Consider the following 23227-nt stretch of genomic DNA (forward strand, 5'->3'; position numbering starts at 1 on the left):
ATGGGGAAGCATAATTTCAGCAGAGTGGAAATTCAGTCAGCAAATGAGGCATCGACATAAATATTCATGGGGGAAAAAAACTTTTGAAAAAATGTTGAGAAAAGAGAGTAGGTAAATCACGGCATCCTCAGGAGACCACTAAGATATGCACTGACAATTTACATGGATTTGCTTAAAATTTTGTCTGTAATTCAAGAAGTATTATCATACTTACTGACTTGTCACCTTCTTGACAGTATTTGGGCACCTCTTGAGCATGGGACACTTGATCGAGGACAGAACGGTTGCCAAGATGGCACATGGCACCCATTTGTCATATCTTTGATTTACAGTCTGGGAATTACCAAAGGAATTATTCTGGATTACTCAGGGAAATGCTTATGTCCCAGTCAATATACAACAGTTGTTCACTTTTTATGATGTCAACTTGACTTCCTATCTACAGCTCCTTCCCTGCTTTGCAAACCAAGGACCTGATGTGAGGACAAGTCATGGGAGAAGCACATGAACTCAGAGAGACCATCTGCATGTACAAGGTTAAGTTTCTGCATAAACGCTAGAAGACACACTGGGCATTACCTCAGGGTAGAGTCCCAGTGGAGTTCAGCACAACTTAATATTGTAATGATTCAGTTTCAAGATGAAAAATTGCACAAAAAATTTTGAAAAGGCTTGATGATGACTTGTTCTGCTTGTGGCTGTGGTCACTGATGACACTTTTATTGACCTTGGTAGGAAGAGAGGGGAGCTGATTCTATGTGCCTTTAGAAAGCCAGCTCTGAAAACACACAATATACTAGAAATATTCGACTCCTTGCAGTTAATCCTACAAAGATATGCGTTCATAGAGACCTTTGTTTAACTGAGAATCCTCTGAACTCCTCTCTGGACTTGAATCACCAGCAGTTATAAAATCCAGTGCCCACAAGAATAAGATATAGAATACCACACTCCAGCACCCAAATTTGACTGTTCAGTGCAGAATAAGATATAAAGGATTACTTTAAAGGCACTGACCACAAAGTAAAAGAACACTGACTGGTGCATATTGACGCAGTCTTGAACTTTCACACCACGTCTCAGTAAATATTACTGCACTATAATTGAGTTCATCAGGTTCCATGAGCATGCTCATACTTTCTCCTCCATTTCTGGATGATTTCCAATGGTGTTATGCAAAGGACACTACTGTCTACTGGAAGGCTGTCTGTGCTAAACCGAAGCACATTCTTTTTAATTGTTTATTTCACCCTTGTTTGTAGCTTTTCAGCTCTCAGATCCTCCCTAATGAGGACAGTGACCAGAGGGCTAGAATGTACAGAATATAGAACGTATAGAATGTTCTATAACGACAAAAAGAGGGGCAATGTTAAGGTTTCCCCCTTTTTTTTCCTTTTTTTCTTTTCTAAAGAAAACCTTTTATTCAAAACTGATGCCATAAAAGAAGGTGATGTCATAATTTAGGATATTAAACTGGTTACTAAAATGTCGTTACACAAGTGATGTTTTAATTGATGATGTTAAACTGGTTAGCAGGAAAGTGTCAAGTGTCACTTCCATGACATAAACTGCCAGTTATGATTATATAATATCAATTACTCTTTGGAAAACTGCATTAGATCAGTCAGTTCTGAACCAATGTAGTCGGGGCAGGTTCATATTTTTTTAAACGCTGTTCATCCAGTTCTCATTATTAGGAGTAAAATATACTTCGGACGCAGCTTAGACTTCTATAACTTTCCCCTTGAAACATAATACCTACCTTTCCCATTTGTCCTTTCAGCTGCCATCAGATCAACAGCGAGCTAAAAAGAAAGCAGTGAGAAATTTTATAGCCTTAACTGAGCTTGCCTTGTTCTGCAATCTTACAGAAACCAAACTTTTGAATTGAAAGTAGACAAAAATAACAAAACGTAATTTTAATAGTAGGTTAAATATAGAGCATTAGGATTTGCTGACAGGATGTTTGTTACTATGAGCCCTGCTTTGACGCTGGATCTTCTAAAGCTTTAGTGTCCAGCTGCTCTCCAAATTCCTCTAAATCTTATTCAGGCACAGAACCAAAAGAACATATTAATATCTGAAACACATGCAGCCAGATCTTAAAAAATTAATCCCTTCTAGGGATAGTTACAAGTAAAAGCAGCAAGTTTAGTTCGTGTATACTCTCTGGGTCCAATATGAGTATAGGAGAGAAATAGGAGGAGGCTGATTCACCGCTGATGCTGATCTGATCTAGCAAGTTTATAACATTTCCCTATGTCAAAGCATTTTGTTCCTTGCTGTCAGTGACACATCTCTGGCTAACTGGCAAAGCTAATCAGAGATGCCTTGATAACAAGTTAGATGCAACATAACAGGATGAGATTTTGATGGGAATTTCCCAGCTGAAATCTTATCTATTTTATAGGGGAACAGGTATAGTCACATTAGCAAAGGAGAAAGCAACAGGCAGGACTATCTCTTGGTCAAGACTGTCAGGTTTGTCTGCATTTAAATAAAAGGATTGCTCCCACAGATCAGTGCTGGTTCCTATTGCAAGAACAGTAGAAAATTATAACAGAAGGATAAATGCTGTACGTCCTTGCAACACTGACTCTGAGAAACAGTGAGGACTCCAAAGCCAAAAAGTTGGCTGCTAAGTAAGCCACGCTATTACCTTCCTGAACAACTTTGTGCTCAGACCAGCGTTGCTTTATAATGAAAGCTGGATGTGGAGATGACTAAACAGGCCACACTTCTCTTCACTCTGTTATCCATACTAACTTTGATCAGATCAGAAGCTGCACTTCATAGGAGAGGTCTCGGAGGTTTGATCAAAGGAACTGTGGAGGGACCCAGGGAGGAGCTGCAAAGAGGCAAGGGAGGAGTGTTCTAAGAAATACTCAGAAACACACACGTGATTTTCATTAAGCTTAATGGAGATGGTGGAAATTAATCTGCAGGGCAAAGCTTTGAAAACTTACCTCATGATTTCATCTATCCAAAAATAATCTGTTGTCTCCTTTTATGTCTCTTGTTCTCTACATGGTTTTGTAAGTAATGGTTTTCGGTATTATCCCACTTTCCCCATCTTTCTGAAAAGCTTAATGATGATTACTGACCTGAGTTCTAAAAAAAAAAAAGAAAAGGAGGGAAAAGGAAAAAAGGTCCATTATTTACATGTACCAGGTGTTTTATTACAACAAATGTCTAGGTAGCATTCTACCTGTCAGATTTCGGGGACATATAAATTCCATTAGATATCAGTTCTTTAATGGAGATGACCAAATAACGCCAGAATTTTGACCGTTCATCCCTTAACCTGCTATCATGAATTCTCTATCCCAGAGACATTCTCACTGGAGCCAGTAGCTATTTTTTTCATTTTCCTAATTGGCTATAATTTTTTTAAATATACTTTCAAGCCAGAGAAAGCTTGGTACTACGGACAAGCAATGCATCACATCAGTCTAATTTACATAAAAAGTCAGATAAAATCTAAGCATTAAAAGTGTGCACACTTGTTGACATGACAGAAGGTTGAAGTCCTATCCTGCCTGACAGATGCCTCTTACAAGAAAGGTGAGGACAAAAATTCTTTCAAATCCTTAGTAGGTTGAACCTGCCCATCCATGTAGTTGTTGCATCATGGAAACACATCCATAACACATGGTAGTACCGATCAATCTGCAACAAGGCTCCAGCTTAAAAAGCAGAATTTCTTCTAACATTCCCCTGTAACTGAAAGGCGGCATCCAGACACTGGCGGGTTTTTAAAAAGTTATATCATAATTTATAATTGGTTGTTAATTAATGTCAGATCACAGTGGAATTCCTATGGAATTACAGAGTGGAGCCTCTTTAATTACCAGTTTATAATTATAAAACTCATTGGAATGAAAAATACAGGAACTGTAATAAATGATGATGATCTTGGAAGACTTCTTTGACTAATAAAATCTTCATGTATGCATCTTAAGGAATTTTAGAACAGTAGTCTTTGTTTGGGGCAGAAAACATTTTCCATGACGCAGGATTCCCCTTCTTGCATTATACAAAATCAAAGAGAAAAAATCTTAAATGTTATTTCACAACTAGAGCAAATAGATCTTGTGAAATGAAAAATACATCTTGGGTCTCTTAGGACCACATCTTGCAATCTGTACACGGTAGATAACTAAGGTAAGACCTTTTTCACTCTTGCTCTGCAATTCTGTCATCCTCTGCTGATTTGCCTGCAAAAAGCCATGGAACTAGCTCTGGCTCCGAAGGATCCTCTATGCATTCATATAGCAGAAGCCTGCAGCTTACTGTTCAAGTTGTCATGATCTGTGTTATACTTGCATACAGTCAAGAATGAGATGATTAGTACTGTGCATGTTCACTGTTAATTAAATGTACCGACAGCAGTTTGTCCTATGTTCTGCTGCACACATTTGTACCTCCCTAAACACCCGTGGGTGGAGAATTACAACTATAACAGCTTTACACCAGCACCCTACAGACCAAATGCTGATGCAGTATGTATGTTGTTATGAATCTATTCAATCATCTTTTCCTCTTTTCAGTTTAACTTTGGGTTGGCTGAAATGAAACACAAGTTGGGGTGCCAGCCATGTGGAAGCAGCCCCATAAGAAGAGTTCCCAGTGCAGGAACTCAACTCCGCAACACATACAAGAGGCAGGAGGAGGAGGAGGCAGCTGCTTCCCTGCCCCATCAGTGCCATCACAGCATGGGACCCCAGCACGGACCTGCACACACACATCCCCTACTCTCAGCCAAAGTAATTCACACGGAGCCCTTAGACCTTCTCTCCAGAGTTTGGTTGGGACAAAGAGGAAGATGCTGATTTGAATACAATAATTGTTTTCATAATTGGCTTTACTTTGTTGGTAAGCAGCATGTCTTGAGCCTCATGAACTGCTTTGTATGTCCCAACAAGCCCAGTCACTTTCTCTCATTCTCCGGACTGCTAGTTACTGCTTTTAGCCATCCTCCTAAGACTTGTTTTTCCCTCTCAAGGACATAAGTAATTCATATGTTGAGCCCCTCCTCCTCTGCTTCTCACAACTTCGTTTTTCTCTGCTCCTTGCATTTTCCCCCAGCCCTCTCATAGTTCTGTTTCTCTGTGCTTTTGAGGCTGCAGCCCTGCACTTCTCCCCATGTCCTACGTACAGCTGTGCGAATCTGTAAAACTTGTTGCAGTTCTGATGGGTTTCATTTTGTGAGCCAAGAAACCCGGGCTTACAACATAATTGATACTAACAAATTGAGAGAGGAACTATGGCCCCTACCTAAAATAAAAGACAATCACAGTGAATTAAAGGTCATGGTATAAAGAACTGTACAGAGGAACACTGGAAAATAAGAACAAATGTAATACAGGCTACAATGGAGTTAAACCAGAGACGAATTTGGCTAAATAAAACATAAGAAACCTATTTCCTGTACTAATTACTCTGATTCTTAGAGAAGTGTAATGTTGGCATCAGCCTTCATACTAAATAGCACCACAAAACCCCAACACTTAACAGTGTTTTAGCCTACACATTAGGCAGGCATTTACCAATTCTTAGTTTGGCTGGCTGTTTTTTATTGGCTAACAAATTTTCATTGCAGGTTTTATCAGGTGGAGAGATGGTCCTATTCAAGGGCTTTGAGAAATAACCACACAATATTATTTGATTATCCGTTTGGTTTTCATTCCAGTGTCCCTTTAGTAAACGCACACCAGCAGTGTCAATAGGTCAACATCCCCACACAGACAGTGCTTCCCATGGAGTACATACGGTACAGTCACTAATGCAGGCAAAAGGACAGCTCATTTCTTCTCATTCATTGTCGGCAGAACAAAAGCAATGGCACATTAGCAACAGACTTTCATATGACCACTGGAATTAATCAGACTCAAGTTTGCCTTCCCTTAAATCACAGGGTCATGCAAAGGTGGGGAGAAGAATCTGCAGTTGTATCTTTGTGGGGCTGCATTCCTAATTTTGCCTGAGATAACGGAGATCCAGCACCTTGGATTGCTGATTATTACAATCACCAACAGACACACATACATATTCAGGGAAAGTGTTCGAACTCTCACATTTGTATCCATTTTACTTTGACTTGACTGGAATCATAAAAGGAATGTGTAAACGAGGAGAGCCTGTTGCTGAAATGAAGTTGAATTTTTTCCCCACAGAAACTTGGGTTCATGACAGCTTTTTGTTGGGCAGGACATTAGCCTTTTGTAATTTATTGCTTTTAGATTAAATCTGGGGAAACTCAATATTGCAGTTGAATGATTAGAGCAATACCCCTTGGAGTAATAAATTTTCTTTGGTGCTGTGCATCTCCCGATCATGTTTCCCTTCTAATTACATTTACATAAATGATATTCTGCAAAATTAAATTAACATTCAAACCGTTACACTGGCAACGAGAGACAAAAATTAGTTACAAACTTACATCCCTAAAAAACTGAAATGACACCTCGTTCTTTCCACAAACTGAATCACAGCTATCCCCCAAAGTGTCTCTCACACAACAGATTATTCTAGTTGGTTAATCACTGACCTAGAAGTTCTGCTCCCCCTTTCGGAAGTTTATAGCGTAAGGTCCTGCTTTCCACAGGGTCTCATTAAATAGAAGCAATTGGTGACAATCCAGATTTGGTCAGCGAAGACCTCTATTCAGACCTAGATTTGATTTCTACAGCTTTGGCCACAGTTCTTCCTCAGGGCTTCTCTGTCTTGGCTCCTGTGCACCATTCCTCTAGTACAGAGCCAGAAGGTGCTTGGCGGGGCTCCCTGTGAACTTAGACTCAGTGCTGCGCTAACACCCTCCTGACCAGGCTGAAGGAAGATGTTCTTGCTCTTCACATGTCCACACCACCATTCTGGCTGGCTAGCAGCACCATGCTTTCCTGGGCTGCTCTCCAACTGACACATAGATGCAGGGTCTCACGGAGCAAGTTTGCACTTGCCAAGAGGAGGAACCATTATCCTGATGAGAAAAAAAGAATGCCAGCCTACTGCTAGCTCATGAAACCAGTCTTCAAACTGCTTTTCCGAGATCTGAAGTTTAAATGGATTGTGATACATAGTGTTGAGCTGCCTATGGTCACTAAACTCCTGACTACTCAATCTATTCTCCCAGCGCTGCATGAGGAACGGTAGCTTCTGCAGAGAAAAAGTGTTTCCTAAGACCTACTTGGAAAGGCATTATTTTTGTTGTCCAGTAGAGGATTTGCCCCTTCAGGTACCGTCCCACTGTAAAGACAGAGTACATCCATATCCTCTCTACTCTCTTTTGTCTTTTGATGCCATTAACAAACCATTAGAATACTTACTCAAAGAACACATGTCCTATTCTATCAGCCAGCATGAGGCACCACTTGATTTTATTTGTTGACCATGTGCCCACTGCACTGAAAATCATAATATTTTCATTCAGGAATTTGATTACTGAACCTTGTCCTGCCCTCCCTTATAATAAAGAGTATATGTTGCCACGTCTCTAGTGATATCAATTCTTACGCAAGTATACTCAAACAATTTCGAGGCATTAGTAATGAAAAAGGAAAAAAATCACTATTTACTATATAGCACATATGTATATACATATATAGTCACATCTGGAACTAAATCTGTCAGCTCTACTGCAAGGGTGTCTATTTGAGTGTGAGTATACTGTGTGTAAATTGGACATATTTCAATGGGGGAAAATACAATATCTGGAGAAAAGAATTAACGTAAAAATGTCAAAGCTGCTGATTAAATAAAGACTGTGTATATATTATCCTACTTTTCAGTTTGAAGCCTGGATGATTTCAACTTTTCAAGTTTTTAAAACAAAGTTTGCATTCAGCAATTGAATTTCCTTGTTAAAACACACCAACATTTGTATTTTAGCATATTTCAGTTTTCTTGCCAAAGAGATTGCTGGTTTGTTTTTTTTTTTCCCAAAAAAAGAATGCTGGGCAGCCTGGCATTTGTTTGAAAACCTAATTTCATTTTCCCTAAACTTCACAGTTTCTGTATTTCTATAGGTCCTACAACAAATACAGTTAATTAGTTGTAGACATAATATTTAGAGACCATATTTTCTCAAAGTGTTTGATTGCAGTGAGTCATCTGCATGACAGTCCTCCTTCCAGGACTGCATTTCATTCCTGTTCCCCTCACCCTGGTAAACATAACATGCCAAACACTCTAGAATTTCTGTTAAATAAGCTTGTCTCACAGTGTTATGGCCCAAGCCAATTCAGAGCCATAACTGAACCCTTTGGCACACAAATCGCTTGGAAAGACCGGGCCATTTTATATGTTTAGGACAATATGACAAACATCTGTTTCACTGCAAGGAATGGTAGGGTATAACCACAGGTACTGAATAAATCACGTAGGAAATCTTGGTGCAGGTTCATTAACCACAACTCCTGGAAAGGACTTGAGACCCAAATTTCTGTTTAATGGAACATACTCTTAGCCTGTGCGAGACTATGATGGACTTCCTGTGAAACCTATGAGTCAATTAAAATTCAGAGCAGTCAAGGAGATGGGGAACATAATAGCACCAGACTAGCAGGTACATTTGCAACAACAACATTATACAACAAAATTGAATAAACCCTTCCTTCCTCAAGGACTCCAAACTATAGCTCTAGAAGACAGAACAATATCACTAAAATGTCATAACTAACTTCCACTGCTAGCATTAAACTTTAATTTACTTTATTTCATCAGTCTCTTATATTATTCCCATTATCATTGCCACAATATATTCCCCTGTATTTAAAAAACAGCATAGCTTCAAGACACATATCAGCAAAACACAAAAAATTTATGTCTGAGAGAGACTCAGTGAATGATGGGAGAATTCTTATGATTAAGAAAAGCGGTAAAGAGAATATGTGACGCTTCAGCAACATTATCAAGAATTCATAACTATACACGGGTGTGATTCAGATGGCTGAGGTTATCAGACTCCAGGCGCATTGGACAGTGCTTGTGAATAAGCCAAGACCATCTGCCATCCACAAAGAGAAAAAATACATCTATCTAAAAGCAGGGTTCTTTACAGGCTTTCTGAAGAAGCTCCAAGGTGGGGTCCAAGCATTTTGAAAAGTTGTGTAAAGCACAGATACCTTCTTTTCCTCCTGATCGAGGAGATGCCATAGCTCTGCAGAACACAGAAGGCAGAAGAAACACAAATTTGTCAAAAGGTATATCAATGACAAATGCAAAAAGCACCTGAAGGGATGGCTGATACTTCCTGTTCTTCAGGATAGTTGGAAAATTGTGATCGTATTTTATCTCTCGGGTATACCACAAAGGAGAGGAGATTCAAAATTGCATTTGTAGACTATCAAGAGCAACCAGAATGATTATGAGCTAATTTTACCATAAAGGTCAGGCTAATCTCTGTGTATCACACATTATATCAATAAACACTTGACCACTTCGGTACCTCTCTCATTCACCACCCTTCAGCACCTGCTTTGAGCAAGAACCCAACTGCCCAGGGAATGGGATGGGTGGGGAGTGGCTGCATTATGGGCTGCTCTTCTCAGAGACTAGGAGTCTTTCCCCTCTCCTGGCACAATCCTCAGAGACTCCTGAGGGCAGGCTACCTTAGCTGCGAGGAAAGCACCACTGCTTGCACAAGACGGCAGCAATTAAGAGGAACTGAAGCTCACTCTCACAGTGTCCATGTTTCTCCACTTCTGCATTTTGAACTGCCTGATTTTTGTTGTTGTTGATGGTGTTTGAAGATTAAACGTTATGTACAGCAACAGATGTTAGTGATCTCATTCAGAGCTGAATACCTTTTTACACATGGTTTGGTTGTGCACCAGGGGCCAAGAACTTTGGCTGTAGATAAGTACAATCAAAATCTGTTTTAACTGGCATATTGAGTCCATTGTCTATGAACATTCGCATTATGAGAATGAGATGAAATCTGCCAAGGGACATTATTATATTGTGAAATATATTTGCCCATCACAGAAGAATGACTGGAAAAGAGTGGAAAAGTGGTGATTATTGAGCTACATACCAGTGGCCTAAATCTGCTCAAAAGCTTCACTAATTGCAAGCAAACATGATCCTGGGGAATAGAGAGAGAGAGTCACAAATGTATTTATAGAAAACATCCAGGAAAGAGGAGGCAAGGACATTCTTTGAGGAATAAAGCAAGGAAATACTAGAGCTTGGCAGCTTCTTCCCCGCTTTGATTGGATGGGTGGTAGCTATTAAAGGGCAGTGCCAAAAAGATCAGTGCTGGGCTGGATGGGATTTTCCTAGGAATATGAAAAACAACAGCTCAGGAAACAGAAGAAAAAAACCCAAATGCTACTGACTGTTGCAATATTCACCCATTTTTTTCAAGCAGTAACAGATTCTTAATGTAAATACCTGCAGATCATATCAGAAGGGAATCACCAGGAAGATGTCCCAGGAGTTGTTGTTTGAACTAATATATTTAAGGATATATATTACTATTTTTAGGAACATGGGAGCTGCGTCCTCTTTGGAACAGTGAAGGAAGCAGTTTGAGAAGGAAATGTAGGGTTCCAAGGAATGAAGATGCAACTTTTACATCAAATCACTTTTGACGGTTTAAAAACTAGAATCAATTGATAATAAAGGGCTGCAAGTATCTGACTTGGCACAGGGGAAATCCTTGGGAATCTCACACACCTTTGCAAACTGTATCCAGACTGTAAGAGAAATACATTTCTCAAAGAAGCAAAGAAAAGAAGTAAGAACCTAGGCGGTTAAACAGTATCATAGAAAAAAAGCAAGGGAAAAGCACACAACCGCATTAGGCTTTCAGAATAATCTAGTGCACTCAAAGTAACTTCCTACAGATTTGTCAGCCTTAGTTCATACCTACAGGCATGGTTCTCCCCTTCTGTTGCTCCACTCACTTTTATACAACACGTGAGCTCTGCAAATGCGTGAAGAAAGCAGGGAATAATTATCATCAAGCATAGTTTGACGTATCTTATCTATTTAGCAGTAACTCATCCTAGTACCCTAGAGGCTCCATCAGGTGCCTTTCTACTGAATTCAGTGAGCTAACGAAAAAGATATCCAAAGCAAATCCATGTCTCTTCTCAACAGAACAGAGAAAGATGACAATCTCTCCTCCCCACAACCAAACACAAAAGCCACTCAAATCCCAAACCTACATTTACATTCACTAAGAAGATGGGGATTTCCTTCCAGAGCCCTGTCCCAAAGGGGCAGGGGCTCTGCTGAGGCCATGAGGTTGAACACAGACACCAGCAGCGTCTCTATAAATGCCCCAGCTATCTGCTCAGCCTCAGATCTGCATCAGCATGAACTGATTGCTGAGCAGGGTAAAGAAAAATGTCTTTCCCAGAGGTCTATTGACAGGGACCTGGGAGATAAGCGTAGATATCATGGAAGGAGTCCCATTGACTTCAAGGTTCATTAAACACAGTCAGTATTGTCAGACACAAGCTGCTCTTATACAGGCAAAGAGTTCTAATGGTGCAGTGCTGGAGAAGCCCTTTTGTGTCTCTCCGGTGTGGCGCATGGTGTTGTTCTCAGAATCAGAAACCTGTTCTTTGGCTAGAATAAAAACATTTGATTGTGTTTTGCTGTGAAAACATTGTGATTTGCTGTACTGTCCATGATTAATGTTGGTCTTTCAAAAAGTTGTTTTCCTTTGTGCTATGTAAATAAAGCTTCTTTCCAGTGTTGTTGAAATGCTGGCTTTCATTATGCATGGCAAAGGAGAGGCTGATGGTGCTTTATGATCTTTAGCAAGCACCACGGACATTTCTGGAACATGAAATCAAAAATAAGAGCAAGTAACATTAAAATGTTCTTTGACCTAATTTCTCTAACCAGAACTTGAAAGTTCTTTTTCATTTAGTGTATGTGAACAGTGTTCAAAGCAAAATAAAAATAATTCTGAAACAGAGTCTCTATTTTTCTGGAATGGAGTCAGAGTGCTGGAATAGAGTCAAAGTAAAACCTTCTTTTTATGACAACTGAATTTGAGTATTGGATTTCTTATTTGATGTGACATCTCATCACAAGATCCTCCAGGCACTGTGCATAGAACACCTCTAAAATATAAACATCCTTCTGTTTCTCTGTGGTAGCAATAATTCACTTTCATATCAACTCCTTGGAAGGAAAAGCCATAAGTGTCCACAACTTTTTACACCATATACACCTCTTACAGGCAATCATGAAGACTCTTTCCCTCCCACTGGTAACTACATTATGTTGCAGTGGCAATGACACCGCTTCTGGCTTTCACAGAAAGGGATCTGGAACAAAGGCAAGGAAAAGGGACAGCTCTTCAGACAGAGAGGGGCTGCATGACTACATTGACTCCTATCAAATTTTGCTAGTTATACCATCAGCTGCTGATATGCTTCTGACTGGTAAGCTTCTTCAAACATGATTTAATAGCTGAATCAAAGCATGAAAAATTCTCAAGATCAGCTAAATCTCAGCAGACCTTCAGGTCCGTGGATCACAATTTGGAAACTGCTGATTTAATCCATCTTCCATCATGATGGCTAACAACTGATCATACCTCATCCCTAAGTGGCCTAATGAACTAGGTTTGGGCAATGTGAGAGGTGAATAGTACCAAGAACTTGCTGCTTACTGAATAGCAGTATGATGCATATGATTTAGATGACATCAAAAAAGTCTCTCATTTTCAGGAGGACAAAAGGTACAGTGCCTTCCAGAAAAGAAAAATGGTTATATCAAAACAAAAGGAAGTACCCTCAAGTTTCTGTTTGTCATTAGCCTGAACAGTTTGATTAAACATGGAGATATTTCTGCATTAATGTTTATTTTTAACACGAGGTTAAAACTGAGATGCCAACACAGCCTTGTTTGCTGTAGAAACGTGGCAACTTAGGGATATACAAGTTATGCACATCCAGGCACCAAGAGACTGAAATTCAACCTATCATTCAACAAAGGTCTTCATTTTTCATACCAGCACAAGTCAACCATGTTCTCCTGACCATCCAGGACCTTCCCAGACCCAATTACTATGTCTCTGCTCCTCTCTACATTGCCCTCTGATCCTCTGTACATAACCTCTACAATACACAAGTACTAACTCACAAACTATTTCTCACAATATTTTGTTTCTTTGCTGCAGCCTACCCAGGAAAACATTTTCTGAACTGATTTCCCAGGCATCTATTCTGTCATGTCTTCAAATCACCAGCAAGATAGTTTTCTAAAAGATTGTGCATTCTCTGAAACAGAAAACATTTGCATCATGAAATGAAAAAAAAACCCAAAAGTCAGTGGACTCTTCACAACAGATCTCCTTGACTTTTCAGAAACTCCTGTCATGAAGAATATAACATGACTGCTTTCCTGTTTCACACATCTCCCAGCAATGAGTTGCTGCTTAAGGCAGAGAACACAGTACTGTAACTAATCTGAAATGAAGGAAAACATTTAACCTACAGTCCCTCATATTCAGAACAAATAACTGTCTCCGTGTCCCTTGTGCATGTTTGATGGAGTCAGAAACAGGTTATTAATGAAGAATAACTCCATAAAAATGAACTCACTCCAATCAGTCTTCTGGCACTACAACATCAAGGGGAGATGCCAGTCAAGCAGCTAATATTAAACGTGTAAATCTTTACCTATTTAGGATGCTTTAATCATTTCCTATGAATTAATACCATAAAATGTGATTTATAGCTTAAGGAGGAAGATCCTTATAACCATTAATACACAAATTCAATCAACAGACATTTGGAAATTACGAATTCACTGGAGCTGTGTGTTGCTCACCAGAAAACCAATCCTGCCCCCTTCTCTGCAGAGAAAGCAGGGCTTCAAATGATGCTATAGGTACAGTTTAATCAATGCTGTGTTCCAGAAAACCTCCTTATACAGGCTTTCTTCAACAGATGGTCTTCTTAATTTGGTACAAGGTACAAGATTTATAGACAACCCTCAGCAACATGGGAAGTGTCAGATGAAGCGATAAACAAAGAGGAGAGCAATGGTCTGTTAGCAAACAAATTCTCTAACCTTTCAAGGATTGCTATGACCCTGCTGGTCCTATGCATATATCTGAGAGAAAATACAAAATTATTTAGGGTGGGTTTTTTAACATGGAAAAGTTATTTTAATTTTTGTCTAGTTTTGGTGAGAATTACTAATGGCAGTCAGTGAGGATGTTTAAGCATAAAATCCCAGGTATGCTGACCTTATCAGAAGCAGAGGTCTGCATGCAGTATATCTACCACAGTCTCCAGTACATCTAGAGATGGCCCAGATGTTTCTTCCTAAGCAGTCCTACCTCTCAGCCTCTAACATTTTCCTGTGACTGTCTTGTCACCACTGTGCACCAAACATGGCTAAAACTAGGGACATTTGTTCCATATTTCCTCCTCTCTATCACACAGGTGACTCTGCCAAGAGCCCATCACTTGGTCTCATCTATTCCTGGCTATCATTTAGTTTTTCTCTTTCCTTTGCCCCATAAATACAGGCTCATTCATCTGCTGGTCCTTCCTCCATGTCACCAGTTCTAATGCCCCTTTTTTTCTCTGTCATCCCTGGAGATTCATACACGCTGTATCCCTTAAGTATATACAAAGGACCAGTTTCATCCTTTTCAAGTTTAAGCATTTGCTTGAGGTGCGAAAAATAGAAAATGAGTTACCCTTTGCTTCCTTTATCATCCACGAAAAGAGACAGTACGTTGACAGGCTGACTCAGGTTTTAGCTGAGTAGAATTGCTCTTTGGAGATACCTCCTGGCTTCTACTGACAGGAGGAAGCTTAGAGTTACCGGCTTTCTAATGCTTCACTGAAGGGTTTACAGGGGTTGGATCCAGGACAAAGTATAGACATTTCCCCAATCCCTGATTTGTGATTCTTCCTCTCTCAACCTCTGTTTCTTTTTTCAAGATTCAAGTTGCTTTGCCTTGTCTGGTTTACATGGACAATCTTATTTTAACTAAAGAGGAAATCTTATTTTAAAATTTTAAATTGAAAATCTTATTTTAACTAAAAAGGAAGTTTGAGCCACCAGTTCAAGAGGAGTTTTTGTAACACAGCTCCCCGGTGTGGAGAGAAGGCAGGTGAGATGCTCGTTATGTATTATTGCAAAGTTTTCCAAACAACTTTTTAACCTCTCTCTGTTCCAAAAACCAAACTACCCTATTAGTATAGATTGATATTTATACTTTTATGGAGAGAAGGAAAAAAAACAGGAATTGGAACCATGAATACTCATTCAGTAGCTGAGAGCAAGAGGTTTTCAGAGAGCTAGAAACACTGCAGAGGACAGCTAAGCTTTTGCCTCAGGGCACTTAAAACTTCCCTTTCTCCAGCTCCATCTCTTCCTTTCTTCCCTGATCCCTCCTCCAGCACGTCTGCTAAAGATCTCAGACTGAGGAACAGAACTGGGAGGAAGTCAATCTCCAATTCGTCTTGGGATCTTCGAGTTTGATTTAATTTTCCATATAGCCCTACTGCTTCTTTAGTAATGATGTACATCCTGGCTAGCCTGGCAAGAGCAGTGCTTGTTTTCCTGTAGAGCACCAGTGTGATGGACTTTCATAGGCACATTTGCTACTGGTTGAAGTGCAGCAGCACTTAGACAGCATCTGGCTTTGTTATAGACAAAGAAATTGTCAAAACGTCTGTTAGTTTCAGTAGTACCAGACTAGGCCCATGGAAACAAGATGGAAAGGATGAAAGTCAGGGAATGAGATACGAGTGGGAAGACAGAGCTGACAGCATGTTTTGAGAGACGATGGAGGAGGGAGGATGAAGGATGGGTAGGTGCAGAGGAAGGACAGTTATTGCAGGAAGAGCAACAGACACCATCTTGAATGCAAGGAAATTTTATAGTTATTGTTCAGAAGTATCATCTTCTCCTTACTAGAAGGGTTATGATTGATGATTCATTTTTTAAAAATGAAACATTTAGCTCAGAGTGGTTTTGGAGGGTTTGAAAGGAAAGAACGGATGTCTATGGTAGGAGGGGTTGGTTGGATGGATCAGCCTACAGGTTCAGCTGCTTTTGTTCCCAACACCTACAAAACCTTTTAAACAAGAACCTTTCTGACAGAGAGAGATGTCAAGGAGGAGAAAAATGCATACAAAGAAATGGAAAAAAGGAAATATATGATAAGGGCTTTGGCTTTTCTCTTTATTTAATGCCATGAGACTATGAATCTTCCTCATTCTCCCTGAATGAAATCTCTAACTATGTATCTTTGGCAGCTGACACAGCAGCAATAGATCCAGTTTGATCACTGTGAACACTGCATTGGCTGCACGTTCAAATCATCTCAGCACCCAGCGCTACTGATTTTGTTGCTAAAATAGGAGACACACACACACACACTTTCCCACCAGCATCCTAATAACAGAGATTACACTGCAAAACACCATCAAAACAAGGATGGGTTTACCTGGCAGAAACAAGACAAACTCGTGTTTGTTGAGCTCATCTCACCTTAAGTCTGAATTGGTCTAACTTACACGTGGAATGAGACAGTAATTTAAATGTAGTATTGCAGTCCAAATACTTTTTTACTGAATATAACTATAATTTAGAAGTGCACAAGGATATGAGAACTGTTAGTAGGGCAGTGATATCTGGAAAGAAAATATCTGACAGTCAGGTAAATATTCACCTCAATCTGGATTAAAACCAGCATAACCTGCACTATTGAACTCCATCTTCCATACTGCCACTCTCAACACACACAGTTATACACCTTTGTTCCGCACTCTTCAAAAGTGGACAAGCACAATTTACTGTGGGAAATTGAAAATGTAAGCTCTTGGCTAATGTCAGCAAACAAAACAAAACAAACCAATTTGCTTGCCCATCAAAAACACAGTATTGCATTTAACAAAGACCACATAGTTGTAGTGGGAAACACACTATACTCACTTAAGATCCAGTTCATTAAATATTCCCTATATTCTTGGTGTAAGAAAGAACAGACCACATGTGTGTGGGAGCATTATTTCCTGGAGGCAACATTTTATCTTTGATTTCCATTAGGTCTTTCATGAACACACCACTCAATCCCCTCTGCCTAACTGCCCCTGCTGTGCCAGTGATCATACAGTATGTAATGTCAAGTCTGTCTTCGTCAGGACTGGGATCAATTAGAAGGCCCAATTTTCAAATTATGTGCTCAACTCCCAGAGCGTTGCCGCACTTAGTCCCCAAGAACAACAGAAGTATGTCAAACTGTTCTACTGCACATGGTTTTTAGACTGCATTTTGCATTGTTTTCACCCTAACCCACACCAAATTTGGACTCTCTGCTTTGCATGCCCAGGAGGGCTTTGGGCAGGAGCACTGCAGGCCTGAATTCACCTGATCTCACTGGTGGCACCTCGGTTAGGGGATGACTCACCCAGGCTCCATAATTAACAACAGGCTACAACTTCTTCAGGAGATGATTCATCCCATAGGTGGGCTGAAAAACTGCCTAAATATGCTCATATCTCTCTGGTAACTGTAAAAGACTGTCTTTGTTGACTGGACTATTAATTTAGCGAGATGGGATTAATCTGGGGGGCAATTATAGGTTGTGTGTGTCAAAATCCCATCATGGGAGCAGCCATTGATTCAGCAATACCCCCAAAACTGAGATCAGAAAAAAAAAGAAGAGGGGCACATAGTTCACAAGCTGCTCATGAAATCTCCAGCCTCAGGGAAGAAGACAGTTAAAGTTTGTGAATATAAGCAGGGACTTTATGGGAACTTGACAAAACCCATACTTTTATAGTTATTTGCACATAATTGCCCATCACATAATTCACTGCAGAAGAGATTCCCTTTGATTCCAGTCAGAACTGGCGTGAGCCCAGGCATTTCTGCACAGGGAAGGAACCAAACCCAGAGCCACTTTAATCTGGTCTGGGCAGCAAAGGGAAGTCCTACCACTCCACCACACTGTGACTTGGATTTAACCAGCTGCTTGTAACTTTGCTTTAGCTATGATTTGTAATGGAGACTGACTTTATTCCTATTTGTTCTCTCCAACAAATAAGCTTTCAGTTCATGCCCCGTCACTGGCTCCCTCTCTCTGACCTGAAACCAGTCTCCTGATTAATGAGATACGGAAAGTTTTAGGTATAGGGCCAAACTGGGGAGAGATTTTTTTATTTCAGCTCTTCTCAACTTGCATAGGGCTGTATTATGGAAGGCTGTCTTGCTAGTCAGAGCAAGAAAACCTCGCAAACATTACCACAGAGTTTCATCAAACCTAAAAGACTGCGCAGAATTCTTTTGTCGACTTGAAAATATGCATCAGTAGCCCCAACTCATTCACCCTGAACAAAATAGCTACATTCATTTTGCCAATATACGGGCCTTAAGAAATGTGTAATTTCACAGCAGTAACAGAACATTTATATTGTGAACGTTAACCTAACTTCTAAGCTCCTGTAGGAAACTCTAAAATTGTTTAGCAAGAAGGGCTTTCTAAGCTGAGAATCAAGCTGTGAGAAAGAATAAAAAAAAGAGCATTCATTTAAACATTTTCAGAAGCCCCTAAAAATGCCGTTTTCACACAGTAAATCCGCTGCACTTGAATGTCTGCTGGCTTTCTGAAAGGAATGCTCTTCACTGGGATGCAGCCTGCTGGGATCAAGTATGATGGAAATAAAAGTGTTGCTAATGGTGATTGAAAAGGATTCCCACTGCTGCTGGCCAGTGTTGGTTTTAGATGGGCCAACTCTGTTGAACGGAGAGCAACGGGAGACAGTAAACTTTCTCTGAGGCTCTCTAAACTTTGAGTCACCTCTGCTTCCCTTCCTTTTAACACTAGCCTGTCCCGTTGTTTCTCCACAGAGCTTTATATTAGCTCAGTCTGGACCAGACTATCACTGGAAATGTGAAGATGCAGATTTTCACACAAAAAGACAAACCATGGGAACGAGCATTAGCATAGCAGCAAGTCAACAAGCCCAAAATACTTCTACATTGTGGGTTAGCCCAAGAAACAATGTCATTACTCAAGGGCAAATATCCAGCCATCCACTTTAACTGTGATACTGTATATTGATGGCAGCTATCAGGAGCAATCATTCTGTGCTAACCGTGAGCGCACCCAGCCTGTTTTCTCTACCTGTGGAGGCTGGCTGGGCTGCTGGGCCGCTGAAAGTGCCAACTGGCTTGCCAAGAAAGATGTAAACTGGCTAGAAGACAGAAGCCTAGGAACGATGGTGAAACTCTCATTTTGCATACAGAAGTATGAGTGTGCAAGCACTGTGCAAGGAAAGTACACAGGACTGGTTGGAGTAAAGTCTTTTGCTCTTGATCTAAAAGCAAGATACCTCTTCAGTGGGTTCACAGCTCTCCCTTCTGCCTCCAATCACCAACACACTTCCTAACTGGCTCATGGGAACCCTGACACGAAGCAAAGCACCTCACAAATCACTAAAGCAGGGATGCACCGGACATGTATTCACTGAATAGAGAGAACATCCCTCAGCGTGGCTCCCAGGTAAGCTCACAGGTCAGAGAGACAACAGGCCTGTGGGCACAGGCTTAGGTGCGGCTGCAACACACCCTCCAAAATATGTTCAAATGTCAACTGTGAGCATTGCAGAAAAGTATCACAAAAGGGAAACAATGCAGTTCTCCCGGTCAGGGCAGTGCCTGCCACACCTAGGCAGCTCTGTACTGAGCATGCCGCTAGCCAGCACTGTCACAGTGGGCAGGATGGAGCAGATGATATCTGGTATTGCAAATGCACAAGCACTCAGGGTGACTCTGATGACCACCATCAGCCAAGGTGTTTTTCTGTTTCTTCCCCTCTGTAAATTGCAGGGTGAAGAAATGAAATAAAGAAGGAAGAACAGCTGGGAAGAGCATGTAAGAAGCTGTGGCATCAAAAGCCCTGGCTTTTCTGTCTTGCTCCATCTTCTCCGGACTTTTTAATATGTTCATTACACTTACCAGACTACAGCCTCATCTTCATCCTGCAGATCTCACTAAGCAACCAGATCTACCTCAGAATTACCAAGCTGGAAGTGTCTGAAGAGGACTAGTCTGTGCATCTCCCATTTATTCTGTCTCACAACAGTTATTCTGCTGTCTTCTCTCTCTGATTGCCTTTTCCAGGTTCATATTGCACTCCTTTTAGACCCTTACAGTAGTGAATTATCTGGATACTGGTGTCTGCAACCTAGTCTCAAAAGCACAACTGTCTTTACAAGAAACTAAACATGCAAAAATAAGCCCCACTGTGACGTCTTTCTTGTGCCCAACAGAATTTTAATACAGACTTGGCTTCCTGATGAACTAAAAAATTCTTTTGAAATTAAGGCAGAGACTAGAACTTGGCTTGGTGGCCATAACAACCTCCTTGTGCCTCACTTTTCGCCCAGTAAAAGCAGGGTTGCTGAACTACTCAGAGCTGAGAGTAAAAATATCGAGGTGAGAGAAAGACATTTTTGTATTAGGAAACTTCTCAGTATATAACACAAATAACCTCATCATGCTTTTAAGACACTGAGGAGACGGCAGTTTCCAATTGGAAGCATGAAGTCAAACAGAAGAAACAGCTAAAGATGGGGTGCCACCGAGTACGGGCTATGCTATCCCTTATCTCCTTAGGAGGTTGGTAAAGGGCTTTCCAGAGTCCTGCTGTGGATTTGTCTCAGTGTTTTTTAAGGGCCCTTAAAAATGTCATTTGTCACAGAGTAAATCCTGGATGTCTGGTTACTTTCTGCAGGGAATGCTCTTTGCTGGGCTGCAGCTTGCCAGGGGTCAAATATGACAGAAATGAAGTGTTGCTAATAGTGATTGAAAAGGATTCCTACTGTTTGTGGCTGGTGCTGGTTATTAGAGAGGCCAAATTTGTGGGACAGAAAGCAGCAGGAGACAGTAAACTTTCCCTAAGACTTACTAAACTTTGAGTCACCTCTGCTACCAGTGCCATTCTGTCAGACCTATTTGGAGAAAACTGATATTATAATTACTAATCTCAGCGAGGGCCTAATGTGCAACCCGAGGCACTCCTCTGCCAGCTGTATAATTATGGATGGGCTGGGGAGGCCTGCAGGCACTGCCTCTGCACCCCACCACTAAAATGCACGGGATTAGGTTACCACTGTGTCCAGGCTGCCGAGGACAGGTAAGCAAGCAGCAAAGTTGCTGGCCTCCAATGAGAGAAATTATTACTGTCAAAACCGACTGCCCGCTATTAAAGGTTTGAATGTCTCCTCAAAAGAGCTCCTTTTCTGACCCTTAAGTGGTGGTGTCTAAAGCACTGTTTGAAGCAGGATTCATACCCCCCTCAGGCAGCTAATAGCGATGGCTGAGAACATTTTTGTTCTGCTTTATTATTTCCTCCACCCCTTCCCCACCTTACTGTTTCTGCACCTGCTGGATTAAACTTTCACATAAAATCAGTTTGGCTGTATATAATTTAACTTTATCCTCTATGGTCTCTTTTATACATTGTAAATACATTCCTTCAAACCCTAGGCCCAGCTTATTATTAACAAGTTCAGTGTGCCGAGAATGTTTGCCCACCAAAAGGAGATAAACTACTAATTTTAAAAAGAGAAATAGGGTCTTATTCAAGTAGACTGTAACAAGGAAGGCACACTACAAAGCAGCAACATAAAAACCGAACACAGGCCCTGATGCTGTAAAACCTATATACCTGCTGACTTACAGCAAGCGAGTGGTCCTTCTGCAAAAGGCGGTATATCCCTGCCTAAAATTAAGTGTGGACAGAAACGCTGTGCAGAATCGGGCCTGGAGGACCAGGCCCCTGACAGATTGATCACCTTTGTGGGGTGCTGAGCAGGCTGCTGCCCTATTGATTTCTATAGCAATAGAGGGGGCTTAGCACCTTGGAGCATCAAATTTCTAAGCCTGGAAGAGACCTGGGCTCTGGAATGGATTAAAGTCACATGTGATGTATTTGGAAAGGCCTCAGTTCAGTCTCCGCACTCAGTAACAGCAACCACCATTTATTCTGGTTACTACAATTCATTTGGACAGTGTTTACAATATCGTCCCCTTCCTCCATTATTAGACAAACAACTTTGATAGGTAGCCTTTTATTTTTTACAGCATTTCAGAGCAGAATAAACGCACAGCCCAAGTTATTTATGGAGTGAGCTTTCTGTATGAGGTGCCTTTGCCAAGGAAGTGTGAATTCACACAGTGCACACGCTGTGTATGTTCAACAAGACAACAGTGACCCAGCAGTCAGTGAGGAAGGGGAGAAAGGAAAAACACATGCAAGACACCATCTTTTACATATCATGTCATCGGAAAATCCTCCCCATAAACCTCAGAAAACTCTGTGGGAAACAGCATTTTACTGACTCAGAAAAGTGATCCGAAGTGGCATATAGGGCTTTTTCCATGGGGCAGGGTAGCAAGAGAAAAACATGAGGCTTCATTTCCCTGTTTGTGCTTATTCCTTAGGGAATGCCATGTCAGTTGTTTGGGACAGTGTGGCTGCATTTGGTGGTCATGAGTACTGCAGATGGTTACAGAAAGGCAGACTCACTTGAAAGGCTTTTTCTAAAACTTTAGGATGAAGATCTCTTTTTTTATAATTAAAGGAGTAGAGATGCAGAGGAAAGGAGAAAGAACAAGATAAACAGGTTTTATTTCACATGATTTTGACATCTGCTACGGCATAAAAATTTTTCTGCATGCAGACTAGCAGAGGACTTCATTCAAAACTAATAGACAAATGGTGATTTCCTATTATATCCAGCAGTTAAAGTGCAGGCTCTATCACTTTGTGTTTGCTTCATTTCTGATCCTTCATTCCACCAATAATGCCAGGTTATGCAGCAAAGCCGCCTGGACATCACCAAAGGAGCACTGGGTCACGGACTCAGAAGCTTATGGAAGAGTTTAACAGTTGCAGTAAATTTAACAGTATGCATATTTATAAACATTAACAATCGTATTGCTGTATTTCTTGATTTCAGTTAAAACACACACAAAGATGACCATGCAAGCAGCTCTTGCTGCCTCATCCACTAATTAGTCTTCCAGTTGCAAATGCTGGGGCCATACCACAGCCGAAAAATCCAGCCCAGTACACCCCTAACCCCCTACATATACAAATAATGAATTAACTCACCATGTCAATAAATCAAAGAGGCTAAACAGCTTGTCAGAAAAGAAACAAACAAAAAAGAGTAAAATAAATAGCTTCGACTGCAAACTCGGATGCATTTGCCTGTCAGAATCA

The 23227-nt window shown here is 40.7% G+C and overlaps 1 long non-coding RNA gene across 1 annotated transcript in view; it reads right to left on the minus strand.

The window, feature by feature from the left end:
• Positions 1-23227, minus strand: part of LOC142055030 (uncharacterized) — a 275522-nt gene that overhangs the window by 105770 nt on the left and 146525 nt on the right. Inside the window, exons 3-6 of the long non-coding RNA XR_012659779.1 lie at positions 2967-3111; positions 2767-2848; positions 1763-1805; positions 215-333 (exon numbers count right to left, since the gene is read on the minus strand). This is a non-coding gene — a long non-coding RNA (uncharacterized LOC142055030). The remainder of the gene's footprint in view (positions 1-214; positions 334-1762; positions 1806-2766; positions 2849-2966; positions 3112-23227) is intronic.

This window comes from Phalacrocorax aristotelis, chromosome 3 (assembly GCF_949628215.1).
Source record: "Phalacrocorax aristotelis chromosome 3, bGulAri2.1, whole genome shotgun sequence".
NCBI classification, from domain to species: Eukaryota; Metazoa; Chordata; class Aves; order Suliformes; family Phalacrocoracidae; genus Phalacrocorax; species Phalacrocorax aristotelis.